Source organism: Aptenodytes forsteri, unplaced genomic scaffold, assembly GCF_000699145.1.
Source record: "Aptenodytes forsteri isolate BGI_AS27 unplaced genomic scaffold, ASM69914v1 Scaffold234, whole genome shotgun sequence".
NCBI lineage: Eukaryota > Metazoa > Chordata > Aves > Sphenisciformes > Spheniscidae > Aptenodytes > Aptenodytes forsteri.
Window position 1 is genome coordinate 646,101 of NW_008794006.1, and position 22,823 is coordinate 668,923.

At 38.7% G+C, this 22,823-nt stretch overlaps 1 protein-coding gene across 1 annotated transcript in view; it reads left to right on the plus strand.

Moving 5' to 3' along the window:
- The first annotated feature begins 7,982 nt into the window (after positions 1 to 7,982).
- Positions 7,983 to 22,823, plus strand: part of TNS3 (tensin 3) — a 191,853-nt gene continuing 177,012 nt past the window's right edge. Inside the window, exon 1 of the mRNA XM_009289806.2 lies at positions 7,983 to 8,091. The gene's annotated coding sequence lies outside the window, so the exon portion shown is untranslated. The remainder of the gene's footprint in view (positions 8,092 to 22,823) is intronic.

Below are 22,823 nucleotides of genomic sequence, written 5' to 3' on the forward strand. Positions count from 1 at the left end.
TGTCTCCTAATTGCTTTTTCACCAATACAGGTTCATGTGCAGTGGAGAAATGAAGGTGTTGAAACGAAAATGCAAAGAACTGATGAAACGAAAAAATGTGAGAGCTGCTGTTTTACATTACGAGTGAGGAGTGACCGCAGCGCCCCCCAAACGGGGGGTTTGTTCCTGCTGGGAGGAGAGGGGATGACTGCTCTCTACAGGCAACCAATTCCTAGGGATATTTGGATGAAGGAGAGCAGTGGGGATTTGGCTGGAGAAAGGCAGCCTTCTTGCCTCTCTCCAGCAGGTGTGCTGCTCTGCCTGCATCCTGCGGGAAGGAGTGTTGGGGCTGCTAATGGGTATGCATTCAGACCCCCTTGGGTGCTGTTTTTCATCAGCGGGTGTCACCCACCTCTAGGCAGATCTGGACCTATTGTTTTCTGGACTGAAATCTCAGCCAGATCGTAAGGGAAGGACTTGAAACTGTCTGGGAAAACAGCAAATATGAAAAAGTTCCTGAATGTTGTTTAAAGTTTGAGGTTGGCCCCCTCAAACTTTAAAGTGGGGAGATGATCAGTCTTTTCCAAACACTTTACTCTCTTATATTACCTCTGCATCCTGTGGAAACCGTCTTTCAAAGAAAGCTGATACCGCTTTGCCTCAAGAATTTAAAACTTTGGGAAGAGCACATGCAGTTGATGATCTAGATGAAGGACCTCCTCCAAGGTGAACTGTCTACAAATGACAAATGTAAATGTATGTGGCATGAAAGAATAATACATGAGGCACAGGTCCTGTCTCTTGTTAGAGAGCAGTGAATTTGCTGTTCAGTCATGGCTCCTTCTGGGCAGGTCACTTGGTAGGGCGACTGAGGCTGCAGACCCCCGTTCCAGAACCCTGTGGCAGACTAGGTTTGTGCTGCGGCTTCTGTATTGCATCTTGTGCTGCCTTGCATCCATCCGGCTTTTAACTTTTTAGTTCAGAGCTGTAAGTGAGAGCTAAGGTGAAAAGCTTTGTGTGTGAGAGCCAGTACAATTTTCCTTTCAGCTCATGACCAACGTGTTTTTTCTGGCAGCTGGAATTAGAAGCAGCTATACCTGGAAATCTAGATCTAGAGACCCAAGTGCTAGGCTCTGTGAGTTGAACAGGCTGTGAAGCAAATCTAGCCTTTTCTTTTCAATTTTAAACTTGAAACTTTGAAACATTATGTATCAGGTTCCAGCATGTATAAAAGCATGTGGTAGAATGTCCAGAAAGGGATGACCGAAATGGTCAAGGGGATAGAACAGCTGCTTTTTGGGAAGAGACTGAAAACACTGGGACTCTTCATTTTGGAAAACGGAAAGTTTAGGGGGGAATATGATCAAGGCTTTACAAAAACATAAAGATGGAGAGTAGGTTGAACTAGGCAGAGCTAGTCATGCAGTCCCACAGTGCAGAAACTAACAAGTGTCAGAACTGGTGGGAGTTTACTTTAAAATGAACAAATGATGGTACTTTAAACAAGGGGGAGTATGACCTTCTGGAACTTGCTGCTGCAGAAGGTCATGGGGCAGACAGTACCAGCATGTTCAAAGCAGAGTTTGACAAAATTAGTAGAAAACAGGTCCATTAACAGATACTAAGAGGATGGGTCAGGGATGGACCTTCCAGCATCCCTGGTACAGCAGGAGCATGGAGGGAGTGGGACACAGAAGGGGCAGGGCTGGCCTGCTTTGTTTGAATAGTGTCTCCCTTTGACACAGCAATGAAGTGCTTGGGTGGGTGAGATGGACGTTGTGCTGACCCAGTAAGGCATACCTTATGTTTTGAGCCATATTTTCTACAGTTGGCTGTTGATGTACTACCTTGAATGTAGGTGCTTTGCACATTTCTGACCTCTTTAAATCTACGTAAGTCCTGTAAGGTCATTTGGACAGAAACTTCCTTTTTAGTTTTGTTTTGGAAAAATGTATAGCTTTGAAACCTTGGTAGCTAGGCAGAGTTTCTTATTAAAACAGTGAAGACCCCTGATTTCTGTTGTCTGAGAAACTACAAAGGTGGCTGCTGCTTATAATTATAGCACCAAATATTTTAAATAAGGGGGAAAAAAATACTCTGTCATTTTCTATTATTCTTTGGCTCCAATGCTCATACAGTAAGGCAGTTTTGTACTACCAAATCGTAGGATTTTTTTCCTTTCGACATGAACTTTACTCAGCTGGTTCAATGAGACATTTTTTTCCTCACCAACATCTCCATGTGCCCTCGCTTGAGTCACAAGTCAGGAGCAGACTCCACTAGGAAAGATATTGCCAGTTCAGGCTGCATCATCCTAAATCAAATCTCTCTTCTCTAGCTTGGGCTGCTTGTCTGTCTTTCTGTGAAATGCCTTGAATGAATGGGGAGTAAACGGGGTGTTTAACAAACACTCTCGTCTTTGCGATCCTTCTGAAGTTATTTGGTAATAGTAAATGGTAGTGATAGCGGTATAACTAGCTATTTGTGTACATTTTTATTGTGTGTGTAGATATATATATGTGCTATGTCTGTCACTGTAGAAATAATCTTTGAATGTGAGTGAAACAGCCAGAAATGCCTTATTTCAGTCTGCGTAAAAATTGTTTGGTGGTGTTAATTTTTTTTTTGCCACTGTCCCGTATTCTTGTTATGTAGCATGGGCTCTGCAAAATTTATATATTCACCGGTGGTAGTTGTACTCAAATGTGTGTGATATGTTCAGTTAATGTCATTTGGCTAAAATACAGTGCTACTTTTGAAGCAGTAGTATGTTTTCCAAGAATTCATACTCATATGGAAGAGCTGCGGAGAATCTCATGTGTTATGGTATTTGCTATTTCTGTAAAGTTTTTCATTGTATATTCATCTTGTCCTTGTGTGAGTGAGACTTTTGACATAATCACTTCTTATAGTTAACAAAAAGTTGTGGTCAACCCTGTTGTTCTAAAAGCCATTTTAGAGGGTAGATGGATAATATCCTATTACTTGGCCTGTATGCATGGTAGGCACTCTTAAATATTTTTCTGGAAATGAAACCTGCAGCAAATGTGGAACACTGGTTCAGGAGTAGGAAAGTTAAAAATGCTTTTTGCTATGGGGAGGGAAGAGAAAAGTTCTAAACTATTTTGTGTAATACCAACTGTTGTATTCTGGGCAGTCCTGTCTCATCAGTATTCGCTTCAGGAATGCTAGTTACGGGGAACTGCAGGTAACCTGATGGGATTTTATTCTTTGATTTCTCCATGGGACCTCTAAGTAACTGTGCAGAAATCATGGGACTTTCGCTGTGCAGACTTCGTGTAAGAGATGGGAGGAGAGGAAGTAGAGAGGTGACAGAAGTAATGACGAGTAACCTTAACAGAAAGGGCTGAAAGGGGGTGAATTGTCTGGCGTTCCCCTGAGCTAGCTGTGCTGTTTTTTTCTTTAGTAGTGTGATTTATTTTTGGAGCAATCTTACAGAAACAGATGTATCACTCAGTTTTGCAAAGGTTTTTTAACTGGGGCTCAGCCTTTTCATGACGACTGCTTTCAGTCATCCCTTATTTGAACTTTCTTTTGGACATCCCCTATGGGCATTTCCCTAGCCCGTAAAAGGTGGTGAAATACTCATTCTGCTAATACACTGCTACTCCCTCCCTCCATGTATTTAAAATAATAGTCATAAGCATTATATCAGCCAGTGGATTTAAAGCTACCGTGGAGAGTAGAAGAATGCACAAAGAGAGTCCCAGGAAATGGCAGTATTGGTTGGCAAGTGATTTAGAGAGAGGATAGGGGAAAGGGATCATATTTGCATGACCATGGTCGGGAAGTGAACAAAACATATCTTTGCTTTATATGATTTTGCTGCTGTGCTAAGAGGGGTTTTATGGGCCATGTAAATTCAGCAGGAGTAGAGTTTGACATACGGAAAGTTTATGGGGTTTTGCATGCAACTTTATAATTTTCTCTTAGCTGGAATATATGGCATGGATTGTTACAAGTTTTGGAGATGGAGAAATAATGTACAAGCAGTTTTTGGCTTTTTTTTCTCCACATAGAGTAACATCTGGAATTAACAATTTCATTTTAAAAGTCTAATTATTTTTGTTGAGACTTGTATTTCTTCGTAAGTATAATTTAGTCACTGCCTGGATGACTTTGGAGGGAACAGATTCTGTAGAAGTAATAAATAATCAGCTAAGTTTGATTATTCTTTTTTTAATTGAGCATGTATGTGAATATAATTATACACTTTTCTTGAAGATTATTTAAACAGGCTTAATTTTACAATATTTGCTTGATTCTTAGATAAAAGATCTAAGCCCTGTGACTGTCTTTTTAAAGAATGAACATTATCCCAATTGCAGTTTACATGTTGGAAACATGGAGTTGAAATAAACAAACGTTGCTTGGTTCTGTTCTTCACTGAATAATTAACTGTTATGATGTAGTATGATTATTTGGGAATAACACTGTGAATGCCCCTTCCATAGGTGTAATGAACCAGTGTTAAGTCTCTGCCAAGGAGGAATTGCTGTTATCAGTATTACACAACTTGGTTTTTGGCATCTTGAGTGCATTGGTGTGTATTGGCTTAATTTGAAATCTGGAGTGTGTTTTTTGTGTGAACTGCTTTTCTCAAAATATTATGTGTCTCAAAAGTCTTCGACAGACTTGCTGTGAATTGTTTATCTGATGATGATCAGCATGTTGCTACATAATGAAAATGCTCAGTGATGAGAAGTATTTGAAATTCACCATATTGAGGATGCCCATGTAAATCTTTACACAGTCTGCTGTGTTACATTGATGCAAGTCTGGGATAAACTTTCAGCTTCATTAGATTTGTGTGCCATAGAGAGTAGACCATGGCCAAAAATATTTCCTTGTGTGGTAAACAAAAGAGAGTTTCATAATGCTAGCAATTGAGACCAGGCGTAATTATAGCCTCTTCCTCGGGCAAAAACTCAGTTTGTAACCTGTGGTTCTGCACTGTTTTCTTCCAGTTTTCTCTCCTAACAATTACATACAGTTTAGATTCCTGTCTTGAGCCTCATAAAATTAGCATTGCTTGCTGCCTGCCGTGGTTGTTTTCCTTTCTTTTTTTCTTTTTTTTCTTTTCTTTTTCCTTGGCATCTTCCTTAGTGGAGAACCACAAAAGCTATACCAGGTGACAACAAAGAAACCTTGGTCTAGGCTCCTCTAGGTTTCACAGTAGATTATGCAGAGTTCTTGTATAAATGGCTGAGTACTGAATCTCCTAAATGAACTGTTTAACTGAATTGCTTGGAGAGCCCATAGTGGAATGTACTTAAAAAACAACAGGGAACAAAAAATGCACATTTTTCTAATTCAGATGCAAAGGCTGCATTGCAGAATATTTCCAAAATGCCACAGAGGAAAATTTAATTTATTTAATGTTTACATTACAGATGAAATGGAGAGATTGACTAGTTGGTCAATTAATGTCAAGATCTACTTACACTAAACTCCAGTATCTAAACAGTGAGTTCTTGTGACAGTTGTCTTGCTTTGGAACAGTGCAAGCGTCAAAGCTTGCGAAGAAGTTGTTTGGGAGTTAGGAAACAAGGAGAAGCAGGCCTAGATACAGAATAAACTTTCTGTGAAGTTTATCCATGAATTTCTTCAAAACTGCAAGCTCTGCAAAACTGTCCTTTTCAGAGAGAGTCGCAGACATGTCCTGTAAACTTTACCCAGAAGTAGAACTCTGGAGGGAAGAAGAGCGGTTAAAATCTAAAACAAGAATTCTATTCTGTTTTCAATATCTACAAAGCAGAGAAACTGGAGCAACTGGCAGAGATGATGGCATTGCTGGTTGGTTGGTTGTTTTTGGGGTTGTTTTTTGTTGTTGGGTTGTTGTGGGGTTTTTTTTGTTTGTGGTTTGTTGGTTTTTTTTTGTTTGGTTTTTTTTTGTTGGTTTTTTTTTTTCACATAGAAGAGGCTGTGGAGATGAGGGGCTTGCAGCTCCGGGCACAATGCCTGGACCCATTATGGTGCAGAACCTCCTCACATCAGATTAGTGAAGTTACCTGGATGTAATGACGCTTTTCCTTCCTCCTGGACCTCTGTCTCTTCAAAAACATCTCCCATATTTTCAAATGCAAAAAACCCAATCATGACAGAGATTTTTCGAAACTAATAAATTTGGTCTGTCTGCCATCAAGTGTGTTCCTACATAACTCTGGAGTTCAGCTGTTCTTTTTCTTTATGGTTTACTTTTAATACGAATCGTAATTCTGACAACATCTTCCGATTTAACCTGAAGTAACATGATACAAATGTCAGCAGTGGGGTGATACAGGGGAATTTGTGACTTCAGCTTCTACAGTGAGTGATCGAAGTGTCTAATGAAGCATTGTAATCACAATTCAAATTTATTTCTCACGTGTTTCATCCCCTGCTTCAGCCTTTCGAGGACGTGAGCTATTCTGCTATTTCTCTGACTAATTTCTGCTGATTAATACACTTCACTGGTGGAAAGATTTTCCTGAGAGTCCAGCCTGAGTTTTATTCCTTCAGCCTAAGTAATTTCTACTGTGGTGTTTATGGAATTATGTTCATTATCTTGGCTTTACACTGTGGGTAAGACCAACAATGTTTCCTGAGGCTATTCTTAAGATCAGGCTGACTGTACATCTCCACTGGTGAGCGTGGCCTCCGAGCACCCAGGCTTGCTCAGGGCGGTCAGACGCTGCCATTTGTATTCCTTGGGGCTCCTCTGGAGTTTCAGGTAGGCCCACATGAAAGCAGTACTCGGAATGTGACATCAATTTTTTTTTTTATGACTGTTCTTGTGCCTGACGAGCAGCTGTGTTGTAGACGTTTTTGAAGACAGTAAACATTTTGCCTAGAGCTACATGTTGAATTGTTCAAAGCCACAAAGAAATCCCATGTTAAGTTATTGCCATAGACCTGTGTGTTGCACCACGCTGGGAAACTCTCATTAGACGTACGGGTGGAAGCCTGGCGCTGCAGTGGCCTGGTCTGGCCTCATGTGGCAGGACAGCTTTCTGCTTCTAGACACTTGTGCTGCTAAAGCTCAGTGCAGGTGTTGAAGTGTTGAATGCAAGCCCGTTTGCAGTACTGAATTTAAGGATGGTAAAGTGCAAATGTGAAATGAAAATGAGGAACATGAAGAATCATTTGGGGAATTTCATGGTCTGGTGAAATATATTTTTGTTTTTGAAGAGGTAACTGATATTTCCAGTTGCCAATCTATCTTCCAGAGGAGATACTGACTCTGTCATAGGCTTTTGGTAGCCCCCTCTGTTGTGTTACCTAAATGTTTCCTAAGTTACAGAAGCCATATAATATCCATCACATATATGGTATTGACTTTTGCAGTTCTGTCCCCAATTAGAAATTTCATTATTGCGTTATTTTAAACATGATATTTCAGTTACTGTAATTGCATTATATTTTAAACATGATATTTCAGTTACTGTAACACACTGTGGAAATAATGTTACTTTAAACTAGTGTACTTTTCTTATGCAGGAAAGAAGCAAAAGTGATTTTAAAGTTAGCAATCTGTGCCAAAGTCAGCTTGCATGGACGCTTTTCACTTACTAAATGAAAAGCCCAAGGTGTCTTCTGCACCAGATGAGTTGAATTGGCTACTGTGATAGGGCATTACTTATGTTGTTTTTAATCAGTTTAAGCTGAACCAATGCACGTTTTTATGTAGCTAAGACCTTAGGTCAGAAGGATGTTGGTTCATAACATAGAGTGAATTCTAAAGTTATGATCTAGAATGTCTTACAGTGTCTGTGTCCTGATATGTGAGAGGGTCCTCACACTCTGTTGCTTCCCACACTTGAGAGTGGAAAGCTCATGATATTGAATAAGAGTGAGGATGAGAGAGAGAGCACTTTGACATACTATTATTATACTACTGACACGCTACTGTTACATTTAATTTAAAATTATCTATATTTCACTTAAAAGTATGACTCAAAAGCTGAGGGAGAGTCTGATATTATTCCCCTTGCTTTCAGCCTCAAGAAACAGCTTCAAGGTCTCACACCTTCAAAACCAAGTCTTTTAAGAAGTCCAAAATTTGTGGAATCTGCAAACAAGTAATTGATAGCCAAGGCATTTCCTGCAGAGGTGAGTAACATATGATGTGCTGTTTACTTTCTTGTTGTGTAAAGGAAATTAATTTTATATTAATGTTAAAGTTTTTAGGAAGCCATGTTTCTGGAATTCCCCCTGGACTAAGTATAAATGTTACCTTGGTTTATTTCCTTCCTTTGTATAATAATGTTCCCTGCTTTTGTCAGGGAGTGGGGTGCTGTAGTAGGTAATTGGACTTGTATAATGATGTGCTTTTATTACTGTGCTATTCAGGCAGGTTCCAGAATAAGGCAATGCCTGTGGAGGCATTCTGAGGAGCATGTGAGTGATGTGTGCACAGTGGGTGACAGATGTCTCTGGAATTCAGTCTCCAAATGAAGAAGTGTGTGACCCTCACTCGCTGAGGCATGAAGGTTTTCTCTGCATTAATTTGCAAAAATTCACAAGAGCAGCCATCTATTTATTTACTTTAATTTTTCCAGTTGCATTATGCTCTGTCTAATCCTTAGTCCTTCAGTCTAATCACTCATAGAAACACTAAAGAGATCGTCCTCCTGAATGTGCAGACTACAGAGACTCAGCTGCGTCTGGCATTGCTGCCTCCTCCTTACTGCTGTTTTCCCTCACTGTTCGGTTCTCCCTTGCTGGGTAGAATTGAGCATACTTGCCTCTTCTCCATGGGATACCTGTGGTGGAATTAAATCTTGGGAAAGCTCAATAGGTCCTTTCTGCAGTTGTCCAGGGATAGGGGTTTTGATCCCCTGTACTGGTTTAGCCTGGTTAATGTTCAACTCCTGTTATTCCATGTTAATAAAACAGTCTCTTTATTTGCTGCATGCGTGGTTTATCTCCTATAAGAGAATGTTATTGTCTCTTCATCTGTTGCTGTTTTCACTTAGAGGTGTTTGCACCACTTCCCAGTTCTAGATGGTTCTCTTTCTCCCACCTCCTCCCTCCCTCCCATATTCTTCAGACACCTTAGGATCCCTCTGAGGGTTTGAGGGAGGTGAGAGATTTGGATGTGGAAGGAATGTGGCCATTTCCTGAGCTAAGGTACAGGCTTTGCAGATGAACAGCAAAATGTAAAATACCTCACTAGTTCAGCATGACAGTTACCATCATAGGAGTGGTAGTTATGTATGTATGTATTTAACATAGCTCTTCTGTCTGTCCTTCTGGAGGTTGGTTCCAAAGTTCTTAGGGTTTAGTTGTTTTCAACTTAGCAGAAATAGTATTGTTGGAAGGAAGCCTGCTTAGTGAAGGAACTGCCTAAAGACTCTATTGATCAGGTTCAGTTTAAAACGCACTGTACCAGGAGAGAATCAGTATTTTGAAGGGGAAGGCCTTGGGGGTGGGAATACAAAAAAATATTTGCCAGTTTGCTCTGGATTTGAGTTCTCACAGCCCAGAGCTGGAAGTCTCAAATTTGCAAAAGCTGTGTCAGTGTGCTTACCTACCAAAAGTGCTAAGAGCTTCACTATATGTCTGGTAAACAGGTCAGAGGTTAGGATGAGTCTGAGCAAGTTTTTTCCTTTTACCCCAATGTGTAATAGCTTTGGTTGAAATACAGAAACTAACAGTACATGCCAAAGTAATTTAACAGCTCTTTGGCTAGTGTTTATACATGGTTTAAAATATCAGGAAGAAAGCAAAACTCATATAGTCAAACCATCAAGGAAAAAAGCTTTCAGGAAAAAACAAAAAAATGAGGAACTAAAATTCTACAAGTGCTCCTACTGGGATTCCTCCAACAGACTCCCCAGACCAATACATTCATGGCTATGATACATCCGTGTCCATATCTAAGTCTGTCTGGGATAACTTTCTCTAGGTTTCTGGGTGCAATTTTCAGAAGGAGCCCCTTGATAGTCCCTTTTGTTGATGTGAGCACCAGGCAGACCCACCATCCTTCTTCGGTGCTGGTACATTTTGATTGTTAGTTGCTTGATACTTACCTGTGGGATGGGAGCAACAGGAGTTGCACAGAGTGAAGTGATGACTTCAAGTAGTTTCAATTTAATAAGAACCCATTTGTATTTTAACTTACAGCATGGGCTTTATAAAGCAGAGTTTTGGAACAGATAGAACTAAAAGTTGTCTGTTCCCTTGCCAGCACTGCAGTACTTGAAATGTACCCTAGTACTGTGAAACTCTATTAATATGAAGAAAAATAAACCAGCTGTTTCAGAGCCAAACCCTGGTGCTGCTGCTTCTGGTAAATTCTCCCTGATGTTGCTGAATGAAAGTGAGCAAGCTGGTGTTGAGGGGAGAGAGAAGAAAAGTCTTTAGTTAAGAAGAAATAAAGTTCCTTTGTGTATTAATGAGAAAATCTTGCTTTTTAACAGTTTCTCCTCAGAAAATAATAGCTCTTTGTACAGACTGCAGGTTCCTTCCAGACTATAATTTCTTATCAGTTAAAGGAAAGTTACATGTCAAGAGAAATGAGGGGAGGGGAAAGGCTCCAGATTGGTCACTATGAAGTATTTCCTGTTTATCTAGCAATGAATCACCTACTTGTTGTAAGAAGAAGAAAAAAAAAAAGGCAGCCCTAACTGGGTGTTGTGTTGGTTAGATAAGTTTTCGTTACTATGTGGCATTTTGGGGGTGTGTTGTTTAGCCCTGTCTTGCAAAATGTGTCCTTTGCTAGTAGCCAGGTCGAATGCAGTGCCTAAAAGCTTCCTATGAAAAATGAATGATTGACTGAAAGGTACGCTTGAATGATGTCCCTTTGTCCTTGTATACTTCAGTCCACCTCAGTAAAGCATACTCAGTTACAGTGAATTTATTTTTAACAAGCTTACAGAAACGGTGGCAAAAAGGAAAGGCAGATTTGAAGAAGGGGAAGCTCCTGGCTGTCTCCCTGCCTGGTAAGCATGTTTGTAGCTGGGCTGTGTCTTTAATGCAGCTTCTCATTATGAAGAAAAGACAAACAGCTGTTGATTTTTCTACAGTACCTGCACATTCTGCAGTAAACTGAGAACCACATAACTCCCCATATCTCTTCAGCATTACCTCAAACTCGTATGCTTTTGAGCTCTAGTTTGATCTTCCCTGTAGTACAGTTCAATTTAATTTAGGGCTAAGCATATATGCATCCTAATCATGCACACTTACATAGTTAGCCAGAGGCCTGCAATGTTACAAAAGCCTTTTGATTTTATTTTTTTTTAAGCTACTTACCCTACATATTGAATATTCAGTATTTTACTTTATTTTTAAACAAGCTGTCATAATGATGTAATTTCTATCTATTTTCCATGTGTATTTCTATTTTATTATATTTCTTTTATATTTTATATATGTAAAATATAAATTTCTTTTTTATTTCTATTTTACTTTATTTTCCTTTGCTTTTTAAAATTATCATTTATCTTCGTTGTGTTATGATCAAATGACTGTTAGTGTAGAACAGAGAGCTTTTTAGATGCTCTGAATCTTCCCAATCTCTAGAAAGTACTTTTCTGGCAATTTAAAAAATGGAGGTCAGATTTGGGAAATTTGAGTAGTTTTAAATAATGCTATTATTTCATAGCTCTTAGAGCACTGATGGGTGAAATAAGTATGAAGAATTGAAACACTTTGCATATTTCTGTTGATGAAACTCCCCTCCCCTCCAGCTGATGATTAAGCTAACCTATTTAGGTGCTGCTAGTGAGGCTTTACATGCAGTCCATGAACTAGATTTTGAACTTAAAGCAATTAATGGTAGTTTGAATGAACTGTGTATCTTTTTGTTAATCTAGCCTAGCCATGAATGTGTTGGTTTTGGGAATATCTGTTGGAGTGATCCCAGTAGGAGTGCTTGTAGAATTTTAGTTCCTCAGTTTTTTTTATTTTTTCCTGAAAGCTTTTTTTCTTGATGGTTTGACTACATGTGAGTTTTGCTTTCTTCCTGATATTTTGCACCATGTATAAACACTAGCCAAAGAGGTGTTAAATTACATTGGCATGTACTGTTAGCTATATTGTGAGCAGAGAAATGCTTACCATGGTATTGTGTGCAAGCTGAGTGTAATAAAGAATAAAATTGACCTTCTTTACTTAGAATTAATCTGTATAGTAACTTCTGTCTTGTAAGTCATGTTAACGTGTGGTCTCATACAAGTGTTGATTGGCTTACAGTAAGTCCTGGATGGTTTCCTTGAGCATGTAGTTTGAAGTGATAATAGAAAGTACATTTTCTCATCAAATTACAATATCTGTGTTTAATCAAGGGCTTCCAGCCACTTACAGATCATAGATGAGTATTTGAAGACAATTGGAGCTGTTTTTCTTCTTAAAGAGGTTTAATATTTTCCTTTGAAATTCACCTGCTTGTTTGTGATTGTGCTTGTAGTCACAGCTAGCGATCCACTTAAAATGTCTTTTTGGGTTAGTTGGAGTTACCCAATACAAAGAGGTCTCTGTATTTAATCATTTAAGCATTTCATTGCTTCTGGTAAGACAAAATACATTTTTTTATATTGAGACTCATTTGGAGCTGACAAACTGTTCTTAAGGCTTGTTTGTGTATACTGTGTATGTAAATACATGCATATTTAATCTTACATGATACAGGTGATTTTATATACTCTATCTTTCAGTAAGTGCTAAGTTCAGTAATAACATATTAGTATGTTAATAATGTGCAAAGCATTTCTGTGGTTACAGTTCTGGCAGACAAACTAGAAAGCTAGAAATGCTAAAGGAATTTGTATCCTGCTTGGGCCAGTGGCATTACAGTTGACTCTAAACGGCGAAGCATGTAGTGTGTATTTGTGGGGTGGGGGTGTTTGTGTCACCCTGGTTTCCATGGAGGCATCCTTGTAAAATAAGATCCTGTATTACTAGGCACTTACATGGATGTATTATGAGATATATATTAACTGTAATTTCAACATAACTATAACATAACCATCTTATGGTTAATTATGACAATAGGCATTGGTTAATTAACCATAAGATGGTTAATTATGGCAATAAGCATACCCATATAATTATGTTAATATTATAGTGCGGGAGATCTTTGAGAAAATGAAAAGACTGTCATCAAATTAAAAGGGTTTTTCATCACATCACTCTTGCTTTCTGCATGATGTTTGTATGTACACTTACATGTTTTCTTGAGTGCTGATCCAGCAAATTGTACTGCCTTCCGTGGGACTGTTTTAAGATAACTGCTTCAATTAATACTTTTAAGATTTGTAATGATGGATCTCTTGTATGTATGGCTCAGACTTGTCAAGAAACAGCAGAAGACAAACAAACCAGAAAACCTTACTATTTTCCTAAGCAATTAACTGCTAATTACCTCTAAATTTAGAAGGTATATGGACTTGTGGGAAAATGAGACCTAGAAGTTCATTTTGCTAGTACTGTATTTTTTCAGTTACGACCAACATTTGATGATATGACAGACAGACAACTGCATGTAAACCAGGATATGCAGGCTGTAGGACCAAGGAGCGTGGTCTGTTGTTGTGCCTAGAGCAGATTAATAGCTTGTAGCTGCTGTGAACTCCAAGGAAGAGGGATTATGGAATGCCCAAGCAAGGTTGGGTTAGGTAGGGACCCCAGGCTCTTGCTATAAAACCTCATTAGACTGTCAGCCTTGTTTGTGAAAGGCATCTGGGAGGATGTCCAAGGGAGACTGCATGAATCGATCTAGTGGCAGCAGAGAAGTCTTTTTAGGAACCCCTCAGAAATGGGTGGATGTTGACCTGGACATGAGTGACAGAGTGTACTGGTCTGAGGAGGAGGAGGCTGGAAAGAGAAACGTGGACTGCAAGCCCATCTGTGACACCAGAAGCCTGGGAAGGTCAACCCCTCTTCTCTAGACAAAAAGCGCACACAGTAAATTGCAACTTCCACTGGATTAGTAAAATGTACTCTAATTAACCCAGCTGTACAAGCTATGCATTCATATTTCAGCACAGAGCTTAAATAGTGAAACATGGAAGCTATGTGCATAACAACAGCAAAGACATGAAAGGGAAGGATGAATAAAGACTTACTGGAGCATACAGAGATACAGAAGCCACTGTAATTAGTAGGCATTACACAAGTGGTACATAAGCATCCTGCCTGAACACAGTCCTCTCTGGAGCTGAGAGAAGCTGTAAAATTGACATCCTTTGATGGCATGTTGTTAACCCAGTGGGAACTAGGGGAGGGGGGAGGAATTTTGGCAGAAATCTCTAACGTAAGTTCCTGCTAATTTAAAAATAAAAAATACACAAGGCAAAAACCTCTAGTGGAATGTTTAATGTTCATAGCAGCCAAGCTGCATCACAGATAATAGATTATGTTTCAGAAAGTTGTCTGTAGTGAAAACGAGTTCCCTTTTTGTTTACCTCATGAGGACCGACTTAATCACGCCAGAATTTGATCTGTGGTTATAAAATTTATTTAAGAGTTCAAACCACTAAGGTTTCTAAAAAGCTGCAGCTTCTGTTCATTACAGCTAATAAATTAAAAACACACCCCACCCCACCCCCACCCCCCAAAGTTTTCCCAGGAAAACCAATGACTGCTATGTGATCTGGTATACCTGCAATTTTATAAACTTAGTCCACTTGAAGAGAACCCAGAATTCCTAAGGGTAAATTGAAGTTAGAATTTGTCTGCTCTAACCCAAAAATCTGAAATGAAATGCTACCATCATTAGAGTATATAATTTGAGTGTGATGAACTTGATATGCCATGTGGGGAAAGGAACCTCAGAGTAAATCTTGATGCATTTGGCTAAAATCTCACACTTCTAATTGGCTTCAAAACAAGGGGGGGGGGGGTTCCCGGAGTGGGAACTACCATGGGAGACAGAAATAATGTATAGGAAGATAAAGTTTAAATAAAGAAGAGATGGGTGAAGAAATCTGTTGTAAGTAATGCTGAAGAGTTTGTTCTGGTACATGAAGAAAGCTTCAAGAAACTAAGCTGGGCCACAAACATAACTCCATTTAGACACATTCAGGATCTGAATCCTGTAAATAGGTAAGATTGGGAGTTGTTAGCTGATTTAATGCGGAGTCCCCATCTATTGTCATTAATGAGATTTAAAAAATACCCTTGGAAAACGTGCCTACAACTGTATAAGTACTTGAAGGATCACGTTGATGACCTCCTTTGCATAGCCTATATTGTTTTCTCTTCTGGTGAAGGTCGTTGTCACTTACGTTTTCTGTAGGAGCTTAAGAAAAGCTGTGACTCAAAACTTCCAGGCCCATTAGGTCTTACCCACATCATAAATAAGTTTTTAACAACATCGGCTTTCTTATTTTGAAGATCACCCCTTTTTAAGCCAATCTCTTATTTTTCTCTGATCCTTGCTCTTAGCATAATTTATGCAGGATATGGTTTCAGGATCCATTGCAGGCATGCAAGCTTTCGAGATCTTACAGTTCTTGCATTGTCTGCAGCTGTGAGAAAAACCTTGAGACAGTCCAGCCATTTTTTTTTTGTTTGTTTCATGTGGGTTGCTGGCTACAGTAAACCCTAGTCTGGTTGAAATGATTTTGTGGATGAAATGTGGCGATATGGGGTTGTCTGTTCAGATGGAGGGAGGAGATCTAAAAATAACCTTTGGTTCCAAACTGGATTAAGGTTTAATCATTTCCTACCTGCCTTGCAAGTGCACCTTAAAGGTGAGGAAAAAGTTGCTGTATGAGTACTTTATTTTTAAAAATGTGGAAACATTTTCAGTGTGCTAATGTTCTGCCTTTGTAACTGGAGGGAGGCTAAAAATAACCTTTGGTTCCAAACTGGATTAAGGTTTAATCATTTCCTACCTACCTTGCAAGTGCATTTTTAACAACATCGGCTTTCTTATTTTGAAGATCACCCCTTTTTAAGCCAATCTCTTATTTTTCTCTGATCCTTGCTCTTAGCATAATTTATGCAGGATATGGTTTCAGGATCCATTGCAGGCATGCAAGCTTTCGAGATCTTACAGTTCTTGCATTGTCTGCAGCTGTGAGAAAAACCTGGAGACAGTCCAGCCATTTTTTTTTTGTTTGTTTCATGTGGGTTGCTGGCTACAGTAAACCCTAGTCTGGTTGAAATGATTTTGTGGATGAAATGTGGCGATATGGGGTTGTCTGTTCAGATGGAGGGAGGAGATCTAAAAATAACCTTTGGTTCCAAACTGGATTAAGGTTTAATCATTTCCTACCTGCCTTGCAAGTGCACCTTAAAGGTGAGGAAAAAGTTGCTGTATGAGTACTTTATTTTTAAAAATGTGGAAACATTTTCAGTGTGCTAATGTTCTGCCTTTGTAACAGCATCTATGGGAAATTAAACAAAAAACAAACAAACAAAAAAACCCACCCAGGAGTTTTCAGGATGCAGTTAAAATGATAAAGTTAGACTATAAATTCCACAGGGAAAAAAAAACCAAACCCAAACAAACCCCAAAAACCCCTTGGTGGTCAAGATTCTTTCTACAAGACAGGAAGAAGGTGGGAGTAAAGGAAAAGAACAGACATACTATTGCAGCAGTAGTGCCAAAATATTTTTCTCTTAATAAAGATTTCCACTGCTGTTGTCAGCAACAGCAAATGGAATATTTCACGTGCGGGAAAACTCATTCACAACACTCTTCACTGTATAGCCACCCCAAGTAAAAAATGCCGAAGCTTTGCACAAATTTCCCATAACTGTCTTTTAGTCTTCATCTTCAAAAACAATGTCTGCAGTCCCTGTCATGAAGTGCTGGGAGCAATATTCAGATGAAGAGACAATGGTTGGCTGAATATGAAAATTGAACAAAAGAAAATCTAGGAAGATGTTTGAGGCACAGGAAATGCACCAGCAGATGTTGTTGCTGTAGTGTGGCTGTTAGACTTGTGACATCTTTGGCATGTGACTCTAACTTCTTAAAAATAGAAGTGTTTACTTTTGCAGCTAAAGCCCAGTATTTCCAGCTAGAGGATGCTTCTCTCACCCCCCACCCAAATGTATCTCTGCCCCATGCAAAACTGCATGCCATCTTATTTTTAATGCTGCAGTTAATAATTTCCATGTGTCTTATTTTTCATACTGCTTTCATTTTGGATCTTTGTCTTGAGTTGAATTGTTGCAGAGCTGGTAGAAACAGGTCAGCAGAAAAGTGTGTGTGTGTCAGTGTTTTGTCTAATAGTCTGATCACAATGTTACTAAACCCTTGTCAAAATATAAATGGACAGTAAGTTGCACAGTTCTCCATTTGGGACATTTTGGTCATGGATGTCTTTCTGTACCAAGCTCTGCCTGGAGAAGACCCTGTCGTGGTGGCCTTGCTATGCATTTGTTAAAACATCTTGATTTGGTTTCTGAAAAAAGGAAAACATGTTTTCTTCAGAGCCAATGACAGACCTGGGATTTTGTGCAAAACATTTCCTGCAGGAGGGAGATGTTGCTCGATAGTGGTATCACTAGCGTAGCTACTAAAATGGCTGGGCTTTACCACTCCTGTGACACTCGGACACCCATCTTTCCATGGTATTAAGAGAGAAGACTGGAATTGGGAACTGTAAAAACTAAGTCTTGATTACACAAATCTTTTTATATGCTTGGTTTAGATTACATTTTGTTGTAGATCATCAAGGACTCTTCCATTACTGTTAAAAAATAGCTGTAATTGCACGTGTCCATTTTGGGGAAGCTGAGTTGGAGATACTGAGGGAAAGGAAGCAGCTAGGCCTGTGATTCGGTATCCTAATTTATTTTGTCATCAGGAATTTAAAAATTAATATCAAGACCTGTATAGAATATGCTTTTGGGGCAAGTGATCTTTCTTAGGGATCAGTAAGGTATTAAACTGAGTTACATCTCTTAGATTCTCTATTTATATGCAAGTTTCTGCCCCAAGAGAATTTCTGAATTACCTTGTTTGTACCCTTGCCATACATAGTTGTTTAAAAACAAACACGCAAGAAGAATCACTTGGAGAATCACTTGATAAAAGCTGTGGTTAAGTGCGAGGTTGTCCTTATAAACTAGTCATGTTTTAATATTTACTGCACGTACAGTGTGACAGAATGTTTGTATGGAATATATATATGGAGAAAAACTTAAGCTCTTTGTCCTGGTAAACCATAAATCATTCTGTGGTTAGTTTACAGAAGTACTTTCTTACTTTGTAAATACATTGCTACTGGTTTTCAGAGAGCATCTTATGCATGAATGTAAGAAGTAGAACTTTCATTTCATAAAAATTTTGGAGCTTAAGTCTGAAAAATATGATTCGCTATGCTTATCCTTCTGCCTATACCCTGGCAGCAGTACTGTTAACTTGCAGGAGTTAACACATCTTCATTTTGATGCAAAGAAATGTCTTTTTTTTAAATTATTTTTTCCTCCCCCTTTTAAAAAAAAATGGTTTCTCAGAGCTATTGTTTAGGAACTGCTTTGAAGTGTAGTATATTGACTAAATATGGCTTGGCCTCCATTTCATTGCCAGCCAGCTTGGGACAGTTGTTCTTGGAACTGATGCCACAATCCTTAAGCACAAATTTGGAAAGTCTGGTATTTGATGAGAGCTGATGTGTGGGATGCAGACATTCAGCTGTTCAGTTGAAGAACTGAAGTAGCCTTGCTAAGTGTGACATTGATTAAGTCCTCCAGACTGTTTCAGACACATTTTAAATTCGAATATACTTGGGCTGTAGTCCTGAAAAGAGCTGAGTGCTATTTCGCTTGTAAGCTTTGCCTGAAGAATGCCAGCGTTCGGTAGAAGCTGCTTGTTGAGATCTTTTAACTGTAAGTGGCATGTATTTTCCTTAACAATTGATGTGCTGTGAGTATGCTCAGTTGTTCATATGTTTTTGCATTGCATGTTTGTTGCACTGAAAAGACATGGGTTGCATGATTGTGGTATAATACTGCTTTTTTGGCCTTAGAAATTTTCTGGAAATGCATCTCTCTACTATTCAAGGCTTTCTATAAAAACAGCTGGCATATTGAAATATGATTCAGTCTCTCCGGCAATCTAATGATGGAGGTAATCCATCTCTTTGCAAGTACTGTAAATGCTTAGGCTGAGACAAAACCAGCCTTGGGCTGAGGGGGTGCAACCATCCAGGTAGGATAGTTCTGTGAGGTAATAGCATTAGCTGTGGCAAGATGAATTCTAAGTATCGAAATATCAAGCAAATTGATTTTTCTCTGTGGGTGAGTGGTTAATTTGCTAGTGTTGGTGAAGGGATCTCTCACTGTTCATGATGTTAGCGGCTATAGTGCAGAAAAAGCCATATGAATTGCATTGTAAAAGGATGTGCCTGGCAAGGTAATGGTGCTTCTCTCCACTAACTCTTCTATGCTCAGATACTTGGAGAGTTGTGGCTGCTGCAACATGGCCCTTATTCCATTCAGCCTTTCTTTATGTGCCTGCATGCTTCCTCATACCCAATTCATGGTATTTTCTTGATACCTCCCTTTCTTTCAAATGCTGGTGATACTCCCCCTCCCCCCCCCCCCCCCGCGGGGGGCAGGGAGCGTGTGTGTATTTTTTTCCTATTTTTTCCCCTTCTCTTCTGGAGAAGGGATGGAAGGTGTGGGAAATAAAGGAGACAAGAAAATAGAAGGACAAATTAATTTAAAAGTACTCTGACTTAATTTTTTTCCTATTTTTTCCCCTTCTCTTCTGGAGAAGGGATGGAAGGTGTGGGAAATAAAGGAGACAAGAAAATAGAAGGACAAATTAATTTAAAAGTACTCTGACTTAATTCTATCTGTGCTTTAAAAACAATCTCAAAGTTTATTCTCATGACTACCACACTAGCAATATAATTGTTGGTAGGAATTATCATCTAGAAACTGATAATTGGCTGCAGGTTAGTGATCCAAGGTATACTTTCTTCCAATCAGTTGTTAATTCCTAAGCAATGTTCTATGCTAACAGCCTTTTTCTTTTTTGCTTTTTTTTTTTAGTTGGTTTTAGCAAGTGGATTTGTTTACTACAAACAAGACTTTTGTGGTTTTTGGAGTGTGTGTATATGTGTACATATGCATGTATATATTTGTGTACATATGTTTACACATGTATATATATTTGTAAAAGTTTATACACACACACACTTATATATATCTTTCTATACATAAAAAGACTACCTTACCAGCAAATGAAAACTTGTGATGTTTGCCCTACCTCAGTGGGACATACATAGATTACGCGAAATGCTTTGAACACTTGAGCATCTGGTAAATGCCAAGAACAGTCTGTCAAAATGGGCTCAATCATTTTAAGTTTTGTTGTTCTGGGCAGAGATTTTGTCTGCTAGTGAAATTCAGACCTGTCCGGAAAAGGGAATTGGTGTTTGGATCGGTTACGCTTGAAGATCCATTTCTGTTGGGAGGTAGCTGGTGTGCATTTTAGGAGCAACGTATGCAATGAGCAGTTTGACGTTCACCCAAGAGGGAAGGGGGAGAATCCCCTTTCTGCTTCTGAGCACAAAGGAAGGCTTTGTTTGCTCCCAGCATCTGGACAGTCAGTGATCTCATTTCAAAGTGCTTATTTCTATCCAGTTTTATTATCGTAATCATCTTTATTAGACAGTGAGGTAGAGAAGGTAATGACTTAACTCAGTCTAATCCATGAAAGTGCTGGATTTAGATATGAATAGGGTATTTCTGGATGCTGAGGAGGAGTGAAGCTGTCTTTATGAATGAATCAGATCTCTATCCTCAGAATGTTATAGATTTAAATACCTGAAAAAATACACGGTTTGTTTCAGTCAGAGAGCTTTGCCTGATGTATATTTGGCTAATTATCTCCTGAGGCTTTAGTCTTTGTTTCCTTTGAATCTCATAAATATAGCAATGCTTTGTTTGTAAAGTGTTCTCCCTTTAACTATGTATGGAGTTCGTATGCCATATTTTGGTGTTGCTTATGAGTTTGAATGGGATGCTGCTGCAAGATTCAGTTTTGTTGCTATCCAGGCTAAACTCACATCTGACTTCAGTGGTTTCTTTCCAGCAAAGACAGTACTGTTGTGTTACACGAGAGCAGCAAACTCTTACTTTTCATGTACCTGGAAACTGAAAAAACTCAATGGCTGCATTTACTGTTATCTATGTCTTTTTAATAAAGATTTTGTGTATTGTTGGTGACATTTGTGATTTGGTTCCAGTAGCAAAATCATGGAAGTTGTCATGGAATGAAATCTATTTTTGTTTTATATTTCATCTTGCCCCCCAGAAATCTAGGCTTAAGCATCAGTAAAGATGATGAGAACCTTGTCTGTAATATCAGGGCTTCCTGACAGATTTACTCTTTTATTCTTTACTTTTTGTGATTGTGTCTCTCTTTTTTTTTTTTTTTTTTTTGTTTGTTTCAACATTTTGCAGGAGATCTCAAAGTAGATTATAGAAGAAACAGCATGCATGCGTATTTTTAGAGCATCTGTTAGCCTTTTGCAAAGTCAAAGCTAATCATGCTTATTTAAAATATGGATTCTACTAAATGTGCAGTTTCAGCACATGAAATCACTTAATGAATTTAGGCATCCCCCGTGCTGTCACCCAAGAAAATGAAGTTTTTTCTCATGGATTAAAAGCCATCTTCCATTTGCTTTAAGGTTGACAGTATTTGTAAGTGGTATGTGGTTATTGATCATTATCAATGCTAATAGTTAAAGCAGTGTATTTGTGTGAAAACCAATACATTTTTAGAATAAAGAATCTTGATCCTGTGAAGCACTATGAACAAAGAACTTGTTCCTAACTTACAGCTGGGGAAAAATAAGTGAACATAGCCCCTACCAGATCGTATAAGAAAATGGGTCAGTAAGCCTTACTTTTTTTTTTCCCCTGAAAGCATGAGGGGTTTTCATTCAGCAGTTGATGCACTTGAATCTGAAATGGGCATGGGCATGTATTTGCTGACCTCATATCTTGGTAGTTGTATCTTTACTGTTAGGTGAGGCTGTAGAATATTTTTCTCTTGGTAGAAGCACTGAGAAATGAGCATGGCTTTCAGCTTCAGTGCTCTAAGATTAGGCCCCAGTTAATCTTCCAGCTAAACCTCTGTGGTATTCTGCGGCTTACTGATCTTAGAGATTCAATAAGTAAATTTTTCCTGAATTTAAAATACAGTTTAGCTCACAGTAACCCAAAGGATAGACATTGCATGGAAATAAAGCAAATTTCAGAGTAAAGAAGGAAGTGCATATAAATAGAAAAATCTATTAAAACCAGCCTGTGTCAGATTCTAGCTATTATGCTGTTGCATCATAGTTACATCGCTGCTCATCTGGCTACTTTTTAAGCTAAGTGCTGTTTTCTGAATCTAAACTTGCTAGTATGATTCATCCTTTCTTGCTCTTCGGTCAGCAGGAATTTAAAAGAAATCAAGTGCTTACCTCTTGGAGGTAATGTTTGCAACACTGTGTAAACGGTATTTCACAATCAGAAATTAAAGTCTGAACAGTCGTGGTTGCTTGTGAGTTTGAAGTCACCTTGCTTTTCTTAGTTCTTTGGAACTGCTGATATGACTAAGATTCACAGGTTACATTGGGAACAACTTGATCTCACTCTCTGTGCTATTTAGATGGTAACGCTTCTGGTACATGTGAAGCTGTAAAGGTAGGTGTCAAGATAATCAGCCCATTAAGCTTAACCAGACATACATTATCAGAAGCTGATGGAATGCACAAATCTGATAACATTGCTGTAATTAACTAATCTTTCAGGAATGGGTAAAAACTAAATGCATTTCTTTCTAGGGTTTTTTGGTTTGTTTTGAAGTATGTAAATACTTTTTATATTTACAGACAAGTTTGGCTAGAACTCTAGTAGAAAGCTGATCTAAA